Below are 12,445 nucleotides of genomic sequence, written 5' to 3' on the forward strand. Positions count from 1 at the left end.
TGTGTACACGTCTGCGAAATTCTCTGCAAGGGTTTGCAAACATTTACCTTTTTTCAAAGCGAGTGCTTCGAATGGCTTGTGTGAGCGGATCTTCCCAGAAAGACTATTTATTACTGCCCATATTCTTGTCAAGGGCGTAAACGTTGATAAACTCTCACAGAAAGCGCCCCATTGAATTAGTCCTAATTTTTTGCATGGTGACAGTGTCACACAGGTCCCGTTAATTAGGGAGGCGATCGCCAGGCTAATTCCAAGGGCCGAAGTATTGGCCCCCCGAACCGCACCACGAAAGCGTGGACAATTTAGAAGTGGTCCTTTTTGGCGCGCCAGCGGAAGCCAGCTGTGGCCCAAAGAACAAGTCAGAGCCGAGAGTTGATAAACAAAACAAATATTATATTCTCAACAATGGCAGATCGAAAACAATACACAAGAATGCACATTCCACAATAGTACATACAATATGTCACCAATCAAACAACGTACTACACAGTACAATCAGCCACACTCAAAACAACGGACACAGACAACGATACGCACTACAATGCAGTCGCATGCATTGAACCAACAAGACACTTAAAGACTAAAGAGATAGAAAACCTATCCAGTCCAAAGTTCTTGGAACGGAAGTCAGGATGATACTCTTCCGAGAATCACTCACTCAAAGTCCAGTGTTGTTGTCGTTCCGCTGCCCTCGAAGTTCCTCTTCCAGGAAACCTCGCCGAAGTTTCTCTTCCAAGAAACCTCACGTCTCCAATAGGCCACTCTCCAAGCTTCAAACTTCTTCGCCCGAAACACGTCGGCTTCACACACGCAGCTGTTGCCACGCGTCTTCGCTCGATAGCGGTAAACACACACTCTTGCCTGTAGCTCGAGTCATTACCCCTCAGGTGGAAATCCTCTTCATCTCCTGCTTTGTCTCTACGGACAAAACCTTCGCCGACTACACGGCGGTATACCCTACGCGCTCTGGCGCAAACTTCCGTCTTCTCCTGATCTCTCATCTCGGCTGCTCGGTTAAATACCTCCCGCACGGCATTCCAGAAAGTTCTCGTCCTTTCGTCGGCGCGATACGCAGCGAAGGCTGGGGAGAGGCGAGACGGTTGGAATGCCCTCCGCGGCCGATGACTCAACTCGGTATGACCACGCCCCCTTCCATCAAGAAAAATCGCGGCCTTGCTCGGCCGCCGATGTGGGGTGAGGAGGTTCGTCGGCGAAGCCACGCTCCCGAGGGGAGAGCGCGCGCCCGGGGAGCCTTGGATGTTCGTTTTCTTTTTTTTTTCTTTTGACCTCCCGGTGTCTCTTCCGCGCGTTACCGCAAGAATTTGGCGGCGCGCCCATTTTTAGCGCTCGTTCTGTGACACTGCCCCCCACTTTAAGAATATTATCTCATAATATTCAGAACCACACAAACGAGCGCGAACAGTCCCCACACACTCAAAGACTGTAACATAGTCCGTCGCTCATGACACGTCACATTCGCAATAGTTCACTCAATACAATTGTACATTGTAATTCAATTACACAACACATGAAATATAACCACAGGCACATGAGTACAACACTCCACCACACATTCTCAATAATACAAATGTACAAAGTTCTCTCATTACAACAATGATACAACACTATACATCACATCACAAACACTTCGACACTTGTGACACAGGATAACACAACATTAACACAACATATGGCACTCAGCCCGGCCAAACACAATCCGATTCTACCTCAGCACCTATCCTGTGTATTTCGAGCGGCGCTTGCGCCCTTTCTTGCGGTGGTCTCTCGATCTCTTCTTATTGTTTTTGCTCGTTTTGTTCCGGCGAGCCCCTTCCAACGACGGTATCTGAGGCAGCGTCTCAGCCATCGTTGTCACTTCCGTCACCATTAACGGGTCATAACATTCAACGGGTCCTGTCTGTTTATTTACCAGCTTGATCATGTCTCTACATTTTGCCCGGCTGGCCAACTCCGTCTCCTTTACACTGTCGGTTGGTTGAGGTCGTGCCGACGTAAGTCCAGTTGCTCGGCCCGTGAACTCATTCAACACGATCATCTTCTCATTTACGGTCTCTTGTACCGCGGCTTCACCTTGGGCTCTAGTGAGATCCGTCACGGGATGCTCCTCCACTGTATCTCGCGGCCGCTGGGTTGGCGAGGGCTCTATCTTAGGGTCTTCTCCCAAACATTCCGGATCATTCGGTCCTCGCGCCCCGGCGATGTTTCCGATGACAAGGTCGTAAAGGGGGCTCGTCATGCATAAAGCAGTAACCTTCCCGCTGAAGTACGGGGTTTCCACCTCAATCTCTGCTTCGGGAAGCATCCGAACTGTGCGGTCAATTAAGTAAACTGGTTTCGTTTTGCCGGTCAACTCACTTTCCCGTACCAAATTTCTCCACACGATAACAGTGGAGCTGCCGGTATCTCTTAACACCGTAATCTTTTTGCCTGAACTTTTCCTGGCAGTGTTGGAATTCCTTTCGTAACACCGGTTGGCTGTGTTGACATTACAGCACCCATAGTAGGAATTTTCTCCCCATTCTTCAACTCTACGAATCCATCGGTGACGGCATTATTATCAGATTTCGGTGCCGCTTGCACACAAGATACCTGGTGAGTTTGACTCACTCCGTTCCGACAAGCGGCTGCTTTGTGCCCAGTCTGACCACACTTGAAACATTTTACTGCCGTAGGGCTCGTAAGGATCGTTCGACAGTTTTTCGCGCGATGACCCACTCGGTTGCACAGAAAACATCGCGGAATGCTCTCTGGTGCACGCTTCTTTTCTTCGGGAGCCAATTTCTTCGAATCATCGGGACACTCCTTCTTGACCTTGGCCAAATTAGTTCCACCTTGCGCTTCCAAGAATTGATCAGCCATTTCAAGCATTCCTTCAAGTGATTCAGCCTTCCTCTCTTTCAAGTACAGGGACAGGCTTGGGTGGCAACTAGTAAGAAATTGTTCTCTAATTAGGAGCTCTCTAAGTTCATCGTACTCCTGCGCTGTCCCTGAAAGTTCAATCCATCTGTCGAAATAATGGGAAAGTCGGGCGGCATACTGCGTAGCCGTCTCACCATCCGCTGGCTTTCCTGTCCGAAATCTGTCCCGGAAACCTTCTACAGTAAATCTAAATCGCTTCAGCAAAGCAGCTTTCACCTTTGCATAGTTGGCTGCATCGGTCGGCGTCAGCCTACCGTACACACTGAGCGCTTCACCACTCAAGCAAGTACTCAAAGCAGTTGCCCATTGATATTCCGGCCAATTCTGGCTCCTCGCAATCGTCTCAAATCGGTGAAGGTACGCGTCAAGGTCGTCCTTCCTTTCATCAAACGCCACGAGCAGCTTGCTTGGGTTCAAGCGGAAGCCATGCTCCTCCCGTTCGCTGGTTTCAACTCTAGCTTGGACGGGAGTTTCGCTTCGCTGTTGCAAACGAAGCCGCTCGAGTTCAATTTCGTGCTGCCGCTGCCGTTCCCTTTCAGCCATCTCCGCTTCTCTTTCTTCTTTCAGCTGTCGCTCCCTCGCTTCTCTTTCTTCTCTCGCCCTTTCGGCTGCCAACTTCTCTCTCTCCAGCTCCAATTTCAATTGCTGTTCTCTTTCTTCTTTCAGCTGTTGCTTCTTTGCCTCTCTTTCTTCCTTCTCTCTCGCAGCTGCCAACCACTCTCTCTCCAACTCAGCTGCTTTTTCTTCCTTGGCCCTCTCAGCTGCCAACCTCTCTCGTTCCAACTCAGCTGCTTTTTCTTCCTTGGCTCTCTCAGCTGCCAATCTCTCTCTCTCAGCTGCCAATCTCTCTTTCTCCGCTGCCTCTTTCTCCTTCTGGCTTACCCATTTCCGTAGTTCGGCGCCAGAAAGACCCACCTTCTCACCAAGAGCGACTAACTTTTCGAGATACATGTGTCTCGCAATTGAAACCTTGCCGCGTGCAAAAAATATCTGCCTAACTCAGTATATCGGAACACTCTCCTGAACTCGTTAACGAGAACACTGAGCAACACACAAAATCGTTCCGATAGTACTATCAACAACTCGAGGCTCTTTCTCACTACTTTGGACACACTGTGCACCAAAAGGTCCTGTCGCGGACGCCAGATTAATTGTCACACAGGTCCCGTTAATTAGGGAGGCGATCGCCAGGCTAATTCCAAGGGCCGAAGTATTGGCCCCCCGAACCGCACCACGAAAGCGTGGACAATTTAGAAGTGGTCCTTTTTGGCGCGCCAGCGGACGCCAGCTGTGGCCCAAAGAACAAGTCAGAGCCGAGAGTTGATAAACAAAACAAATATTATATTCTCAACAATGGCAGATCGAAAACAATACACAAGAATGCACATTCCACAATAGTACATACAATATGTCACCAATCAAACAACGTACTACACAGTACAATCAGCCACACTCAAAACAACGGACACAGACAACGATACGCACTACAATGCAGTCGCATGCATTGAACCAACAAGACACTTAAAGACTAAAGAGATAGAAAACCTATCCAGTCCAAAGTTCTTGGAACGGAAGTCGGGATGATACTCTTCCGAGAATCACTCACTCAAAGTCCAGCGTTGTTGTCGTTCCGCTGCCCTCGAAGTTCCTCTTCCAGGAAACCTCGCCGAAGTTTCTCTTCCAAGAAACCTCACGTCTCCAATAGGCCACTCTCCAAGCTTCAAACTTCTTCGCCCGAAACACGTCGGCTTCACACACGCAGCTGTTGCCACGCGTCTTCGCTCGATGGTGGTAAACACACACTCTTGCCTGTAGCTCGAGTCATTACCCATCAGGTGGAAATCCTCTTCATCTCCTACTTTGTCTCTACGGACAAAACCTTCGCCGACTACACGGCGGTATACCCTACGCGCTCTGGCGCAAACTTCCGTCTTCTCCTGATCTCTCATCTCGGCTGCTCGGTTAAATACCTCCCGCACGGCATTCCAGAAAGTTCTCGTCATTTCGTCGGCGCGATACGCAGCGAAGGCTGGGGAGAGGCGAGATGGTTGGAATGCCCTCCGCGGCCGATGACTCAACTCGGTATGACCACGCCCCCTTTCGTTCTAGAACTTTCGCGGGCTATCTCGGCCGCCGATGTGGGGTGAGGAGGTTCGTCGGCGAAGCCACGCTTCCGAGGGGAGAGCGCGCGCCCGGGGAGCCTTGGATGTTCGTTTTCTTTTTTTTTCTTTTGACCTCCCGGTGTCTCTTCCGCGCGTTACCGCAAGAATTAGGCGGCGCGCCCATTTTTAGCGCTCGTTCTGTGACAGACGGATCGCAGCGTTTATCCTGTTATACTCAGTTTTCGCAGACGGATTTCCTTTTGTTCTCATTAGTTTCTGCTCCGCTGGTCTATGTGCTGCGCAGAGGTTTTTCAATTTCAAGTCTGGAGCTGGAAAATGGTCGGGCAGTTTCAGCAACGAAGGGTCCACTCGCTTGCTTTGCAACATATCTGCGAACAGCTCACCAGTGGAATTGTTCAACGCTTCTCTGCAGGTGTCCCAGCGTGTAACATTGCAGAATTGTCGACCAGCAGTTCCAAATCACAGGATATTGTTGAAGATGGGGAAATTGTCGCTGCCCATCCTGTCTGGAGCCACGGTCGATGATACCAGAAGGTCCGTGGAGTGAAGTACAAGGTCTATTGCACTCCATAATTCTGGTGGCCTGAAAATGGTAGGTTTGCCATCGTTCGCCACACATAAGTCGGCAGCATCCGCAGCTGCTAGAAGTTCCTATCCACGGAAATCTACACTCTTATCTCCCCAGAGTAGATGGTGCGCGTTACAATCCCCACAGATCATTAGAGGAGCGGGACATCGAGTGCAAAGGTCCTTTAGGAAAGCATCCATGGAGACCTTTTTTCGTGGGCTTATGTACAACGATACCACTCTCAGTTTTCGGTTACCCAGGCACACTTGCACAGCAGCGACTTCCAGTGAGTTGGAACAGAGGTCTTGCACTGGTAAGGCGACGTGAGGTATTCCTTGCCTTATGTATATCGTTGCGCTTCCATTTGCAAATGACGTTATGCTCGGGTTGCCGTGTCGGGTGTACCATGGAAGCGTCTTTGCATTCGGGAGACCAGCTTCTGAGAGGGCTAGAATTGGTATTGGAATGTCGCGCAAGAAAAATTGAGTTCACACAGACGTTTTAGAAGACCGGCGTAGTTTCATTGCATTATTAAGGGCACTTTTGAAGGACGGAATAGACCAGGTGGGTGAGACATTGCCATTATTCTACTGTGTGTATGTGGAAGCAGAGCAAAGCAACTTTGACTTTAGAGCCAGGACTGCTTCCAACATGTCCTTCGTTGAACTCTTAGGCATCTTAGCGACGTGTGAACGTAGTGCGGTGAACAGAGCGCGAATAACGTGCTCGAGGTTTTCTTGCTGTTTGCTTCCAGGTGGTACTTGAGGTGACCATCATGTGTGACGATGGCCATCGTGTATGACCGGATTTCGCCCACAACTTAGTGCCCAGGACAGTGTTTTGGACCTATTAAGCCACATCGAGCACCACCACGTCAGCGGACTCTCGACACTCGCCGTCTTCATGGACGTTGTCAAGGCATATGATTGTGTGCTTCAGGCAGGCATCGTGAACGGGCTCCAATTCCATGGGTGTGTCGGGAAACGCTCTTCGGTTTGTACATGAATTTCTCATAGATCATTGTGTCCGGGTTAAGTATGGAAATGTAACGAGCGAAAAGAGACGCGTTTCCCTCGGCGTCCCACAAAGAAGTGTTCTATCTCCCTTGCTTTTTAACGCTGCCATGGCCAGCCTTCCTGACATTCTGCACTTAGCTCTGAAAGCAGTTAAATATCCATCTACACCAATGACATCTGCGTTTGGATCTCAGGGTTCCAGCACAAACGTATGGCCCGGATAGCACAGAGCGCTATTTCAATCATTGAACGTCACTTGTGGACACTTCGCCTATCTTTATCAGCAGAAAAATCGGCCTTCATGCTATTCCCGGGAGCGAGACGGAAGTCAACACGTCTGTCGCTGAATATTCGAGGCCACTCAATTCGTTGTGCAACAAGTGTCCGTTTCCTGGCCATTACCATCGGCAACAAGCTATTACGGCGACGTGCGGTTGATGGCATAGTCAATGCATCAGGATCAACGCTCGTCATCGCATGGCAGGGGTACGTTGGGGCAACAATCCTATGTCCATGCTTAAATTTAATGCTGCACTTATAACATGCCCCATTTTTTATCAGCTGCCCCTGATATCACCATCACCGAGCCAGTTCGAGCGCCTAGAGGCAGTGCACAGAAAGGCTCTTCGCTTGGCGATGGGAGTTCCTCAGGCGGCTTCAAACACGAAGGTCACCAACGAAGCCGAGTCTTTTCCGCTCCACTTTTGGCGTCTCAGGCCTTATTGACGCAGCTGTCAAGACTGGGCGAGTCTTTCACAGGCATGGCGCTTCTCCGGCGGCTAAGAGTAAGAACTGGCTCACATTTCGACGCGGCACTGAACACAGTACGATATTTAGGCTTGAAACTGCCTAAACGGCGCCCTATGAACCCGCCATGGTCTCTTCTGGATGTTGCGTGTAACTTCAGCATACCCAAGCTACCAGCGAAGCGCATGCACCATTCCAGCCACGGAAGCAAAATATCTTGTGCTGGACCACTTGAGCACTATGTACCTCGGCCACCTACAAGTGTACACCGACGGATCAGTGTGCACACAAACGGATAGCTGCGCAGCGCCTTTCTGCATACCCTGCCTTGGTGTGCCATGGTCGGGCCACCTGGATCGCGTGGTTTCGTCCACAACGGTAGAAAGCGCTGGAATCACGGCGGCTTTGCGAAAATTGCGATCCTTTTCTGCGCGAGATGTTGTAGTGCTGACGGACACCAAATAGGCGCTACAAAGACTGCATCGTGGCCTACCTCAAGAAAAGTCACCAGGCAATCTCTGGCACTAATTACACACCTAATTGGCAAGAGTTTTAATATAAAGTTTCAGTTGATCCCATCCCACATTGGCATTGAAGGCAATAAAAACGCTGATGCCCTTGCATGACAAGTACGGACATCTGTTCCAAAAGTAAGAACTCCCAAGACTTACCAGAACAACAAAGATGTGATACACAATCATTTCAAGGCGATCTACAGTTTCCACACCAAGCATGTGTTATTCCTGGACTTTCTCGAGAACAAGCGACGCTGTTGTAGCGCATAAGAACCGGCTTCACATACACCCCGGCCTGGTCATTCAAGACTGGGAGATACGCTTCCCCGTTCTGTGCCTTCTGCGGTGACATCGGATATATAAACATTTCCTTTGGCTTTGCCCACAGTTTGATGTGCAGAGCACAGCGATGATCCGCACCTTGCAAAAAGGCTGTCATAGGCCTTGTACAGTTGATGACGTCATTTTTTCTGAAGGACCCGCGGCAACTAGGACGAACGTGCAACGAGTTTTTTGGGCTTTCTGCGAGACAATGGCCTGTCTGACACGTGGTGAGAATTTCCAAATTGAGGAGATACTCAGGCAGAACAATTGCCGGCCTTGCAGGCCAGGCTAACCCCGTCTGCTGCAACACCACCACCACCACCACCACCACCACCTGACTGTGCCTCAATTGTGACCATATTTTGAAAATCTGCTACAGTTGCAGCACTGTTTCATGCACAGCACATTCAGGACATATCTATTTCCTCAAAGTACCAAATTTGTGTAGGGCTTCTACTCGATTGTTGGTCATCTTTTGAAAACAGCCAACTTTAGTAAATTTAGCTGGAGACTGGTCGCTAACTACTAACCAGAGGAGGTTAATTTTCCGGACATGCATAGAAAACAACAATCCCCATCATAGCGCCTAATTTCATTGATTTGGGCTTTCCATTTTTTATTTATAGTGATCTGAATTGGGCGAATTTCTCAATACATGGAGCTACCGCTGCCTATCTTCGTGGCAGGCTACTGAAGTTCAATGGCTGAATTTGCACACAGACGAACTAAAGCCCCTGATTCATTTTCTCAACATAGCATTTTTCAATGAAGCTAGCAGAAATGCGAAACGAAGCTCGTAAATTGTCCTAATTTATCATAATTTATCTGCTTATGTATATATATATATATATATATATATATATATATATATATATATATATATATATATATATATATATATATATATATATATATATATATATATATATATATATATATATATATATATATATATATATATATATATATATATATATATATATATATATATATATATATATATATATATATATAGAAGAAGAGAGCGTTATTCTAAGGTCGCAGGTTGGGTTCCTGCCCACGGCAAGTTACTTACCATTCGGTCTAATAATGTCTGCTATACTTTCCTTGCCATTATTGTCCGTAGATCTCATTAATATTGTGTCAGAACACGGAAAATGAGCCCTTAAGTATACAATCCTTTCCCTTATTTATTAACGAGGGTGTCGTTCTGACAGACTTGAATACTTAGGTTGTATACGAGGGACTATTGGTCAGCTGCCAACTCGTAATAAGTTTATGTGCTACGTGACGCCCCACAGGCCCATAAACATGGAAGAAGAAAAAATATAGGAGAGGCCATGACTTCATATTCGTGAAGCCGCCGCATCGCTACCACCCGCACTACGTCCTAGCGGAGAGGCAGATAAACACTTCGTGTTTTCCGACGAGCAGCCGCCGCAGCGGCCTTGGAAGTGCTGTTCTCTGCCGGCGGCGAGTCAATCCACGAGTGCTGCTTCTTTTAAGAGTATTTTTTAGAAAAGCTATTTGATTTCGAGCTGTAGTGTATACTCGGTGCGAATTGCGATCACCACCGGATGTACCTGATGGCACTTTTCACGTATGTTCGCTTCACTGTTGATGGCATTTGCATGCGGAGCTCTCAGTTGTACGCTCTGTTGGTCCTTACTCATGTGTCATCTGAGAACACACGCGAACTTTCGTTTTTAGTATTGTAGCATCGTGTTGCGTTTTTAGAAGTTGTGTCGTTCATATGGAAGGACAACAAACTTTTCTAGTTACCGGACTAAGTGTGTATGCATTGTGCGGTGTGCCCTCGCTGCGTGTTAGTTTGTGCGCACTAAGAATGCACACTTTACGCACACGATCACGTATATAAACAATACAGCTGTGCCTTCTTACCGACGTCAAGTGTATATATATATATATATATATATATATATATGTATATATATATATATATATATGTGTGTGTGTGTGTGTGTGTGTGTGTGTGTGTGTGTGTGGTGTGTGTGTGTGTGTGTGTGTGTGTGTGTGTGTGTGTGTGTGTGTGTGTGTGTGTGTGTGTGTGTGTGTGTGTGTGTGTGTGTGTGTGTGTGTGTGTGTGTGTGTGTGTGTGTGTGTGTGTGTGACGTCAGAAGGTAGCGATGGTTGGTAGAGGCCGAGGAGGAAGAAGTCAGAAAAGAACATCATGGAGTATGAGCCAGGCCACGTCTCCCAGTCATCATAGTATCACACGAGTCGACGGTATGGAGACCTGCCTGCCCCTTCATCAGTCACTCATCATCGATGCAGTTCTCCGCAAGACACCCTGAACATAAATGAACTACCGAACCAGCACCTAGCAGTACACATTGACGAGCATCATGACGGAATCATCGACTTACCTTATCCCCAAGTACACCAGTGCAGTGGACAATGGACCTGTACAGGACTGGTTCAACCTGTTCAAGCTCCTCGCTACCACTGCATCATGGTCGGTACAGAAGATGATCGCCAACTTTACCGACTGCGTCTCCGGTGAGACCTTCAAACTTTACCTCACCCACATATTTCAAAACGACGAGTCATAAGTAAAGATCAAACAAGAAATGATCGTTTGGTTTAAAGAATACAATGACGACTATGACGAAGATTTCCTTATAACCCACCATCTACAGACAACCGCACTCGGTCGTGATAGTCAAAAGCAGCCGTCACGCATTTACCAACCTCCTGCTTTTCTATTGCGTGGATCTTCGGTCGCTCACAACGCCCACCTCGCGTCTCACACGTTCACTATTGCCGGAATAAAGCAGAGAAGCACGGAGCTTACTCTGTCAAGCCCGGGACATACAGTTCAGTTTCATGCGCCAGAAGAGCTCGCGTCGTTCGTTGCACAGAGAGACAGTCATTCCCAACTATAATCTGACCAAACTACGCCTATTGCGGTGTCGCCACTGAGAGCATAGCCATGTGAAAGTCCAAACACAGGAGGCTTCGAAGCAACTCTTACAGGTTGCCAGGTGCCAGAAGCCTTCGTAATGAATGCTGTCGCAGGCGCCTCTGATGTTCCTCCAGTCAAATCTGCCCTACCAACTTCGCTGCCTGGAAAGCGTTACAACAGCCCACAGACGTAGTGGGCTGCTGTAACTTTACAAACTGATGTAGTGTACAGCTGCCGACTGGACACTACATAAGTTTGTAAAGAAAACCGGCATGATGTTCAAGAAGCGCTTCCACCTCAGCACGTTCCAGTACAACCGCAGCAACACCAGCAAAAGCGAGTCCAAGGATTCAAGACACTGCAACAAATACGGCAACAAGGACGACGACGCAAAGCGAGCCTCTTAAAGCAAACTCAAGATGTGAGGCATATACGCATAAGGTATTGACGCCACAAACGCATTTTTCACAAGACATCAAGACTGCGCCTACAATTACAGCTCCGAAACCATAAAAAACGACAAAAGAGGCGAAAAGGCATCATCTGTAGAACGCAGAGACCAAGACACCATTCCGTCAGCTGTGACCATTGCACTCGGAAACTGGAAGCACGCCGTCTGTTCCCACCACGACACACAATTCGACGCCTTCGACATTCGAACCTGAAATGCTGGAGGGACTCCCAACCCTGCCCGTTCCTCACAAGAAGTCAACTGATGTCATCACCAGTGCAGATCTCCAGGGTGTGGTTATGCCATCCAGGACGCAACGGCGAGCCTCGTCCACCTGAGTTCTCTTAGATATGGCCGGACTGTTCCCCTCTGCTGTGAATTTTTTGGCGATTTCAGGAACTCCTTTCTGAAAGAGAACTAAGGTGCATTTTGACATTTTTTGCCTTAACACTCTTTATTTTTGTTGTTTTGTTATTTGTCTGACGCTACTTTTTCCGGGGGGAGGGGGAATCGTGTGACGTAAGAAGGTAGCGATGGTTGGTAGAGGCCGAGGAGGAAGAAGTCAGAATAAAACATCATGGAGTATCAGCCAGGCCACGTCTCCCAGTCATCATAGTGTAACATATATATATATATATATATATATATATATATATATATATATATATATATATATATATATATATATATATATATATATATATAATGTCGCGACGTCAAGAGAGAGGTCGTACTCGAAGACGCTGAGAAAACAGCAGCGGGTCGGTCTTTTTGTTAACCGCGTGAGAGAGAGTTCCTCATCTTTTTCGTTGTTGCGTTCTGCATAAAAGCGTGC

Source organism: Rhipicephalus microplus, chromosome X, assembly GCF_043290135.1.
Source record: "Rhipicephalus microplus isolate Deutch F79 chromosome X, USDA_Rmic, whole genome shotgun sequence".
In the NCBI taxonomy this organism is placed as follows: Eukaryota; Metazoa; Arthropoda; class Arachnida; order Ixodida; family Ixodidae; genus Rhipicephalus; species Rhipicephalus microplus.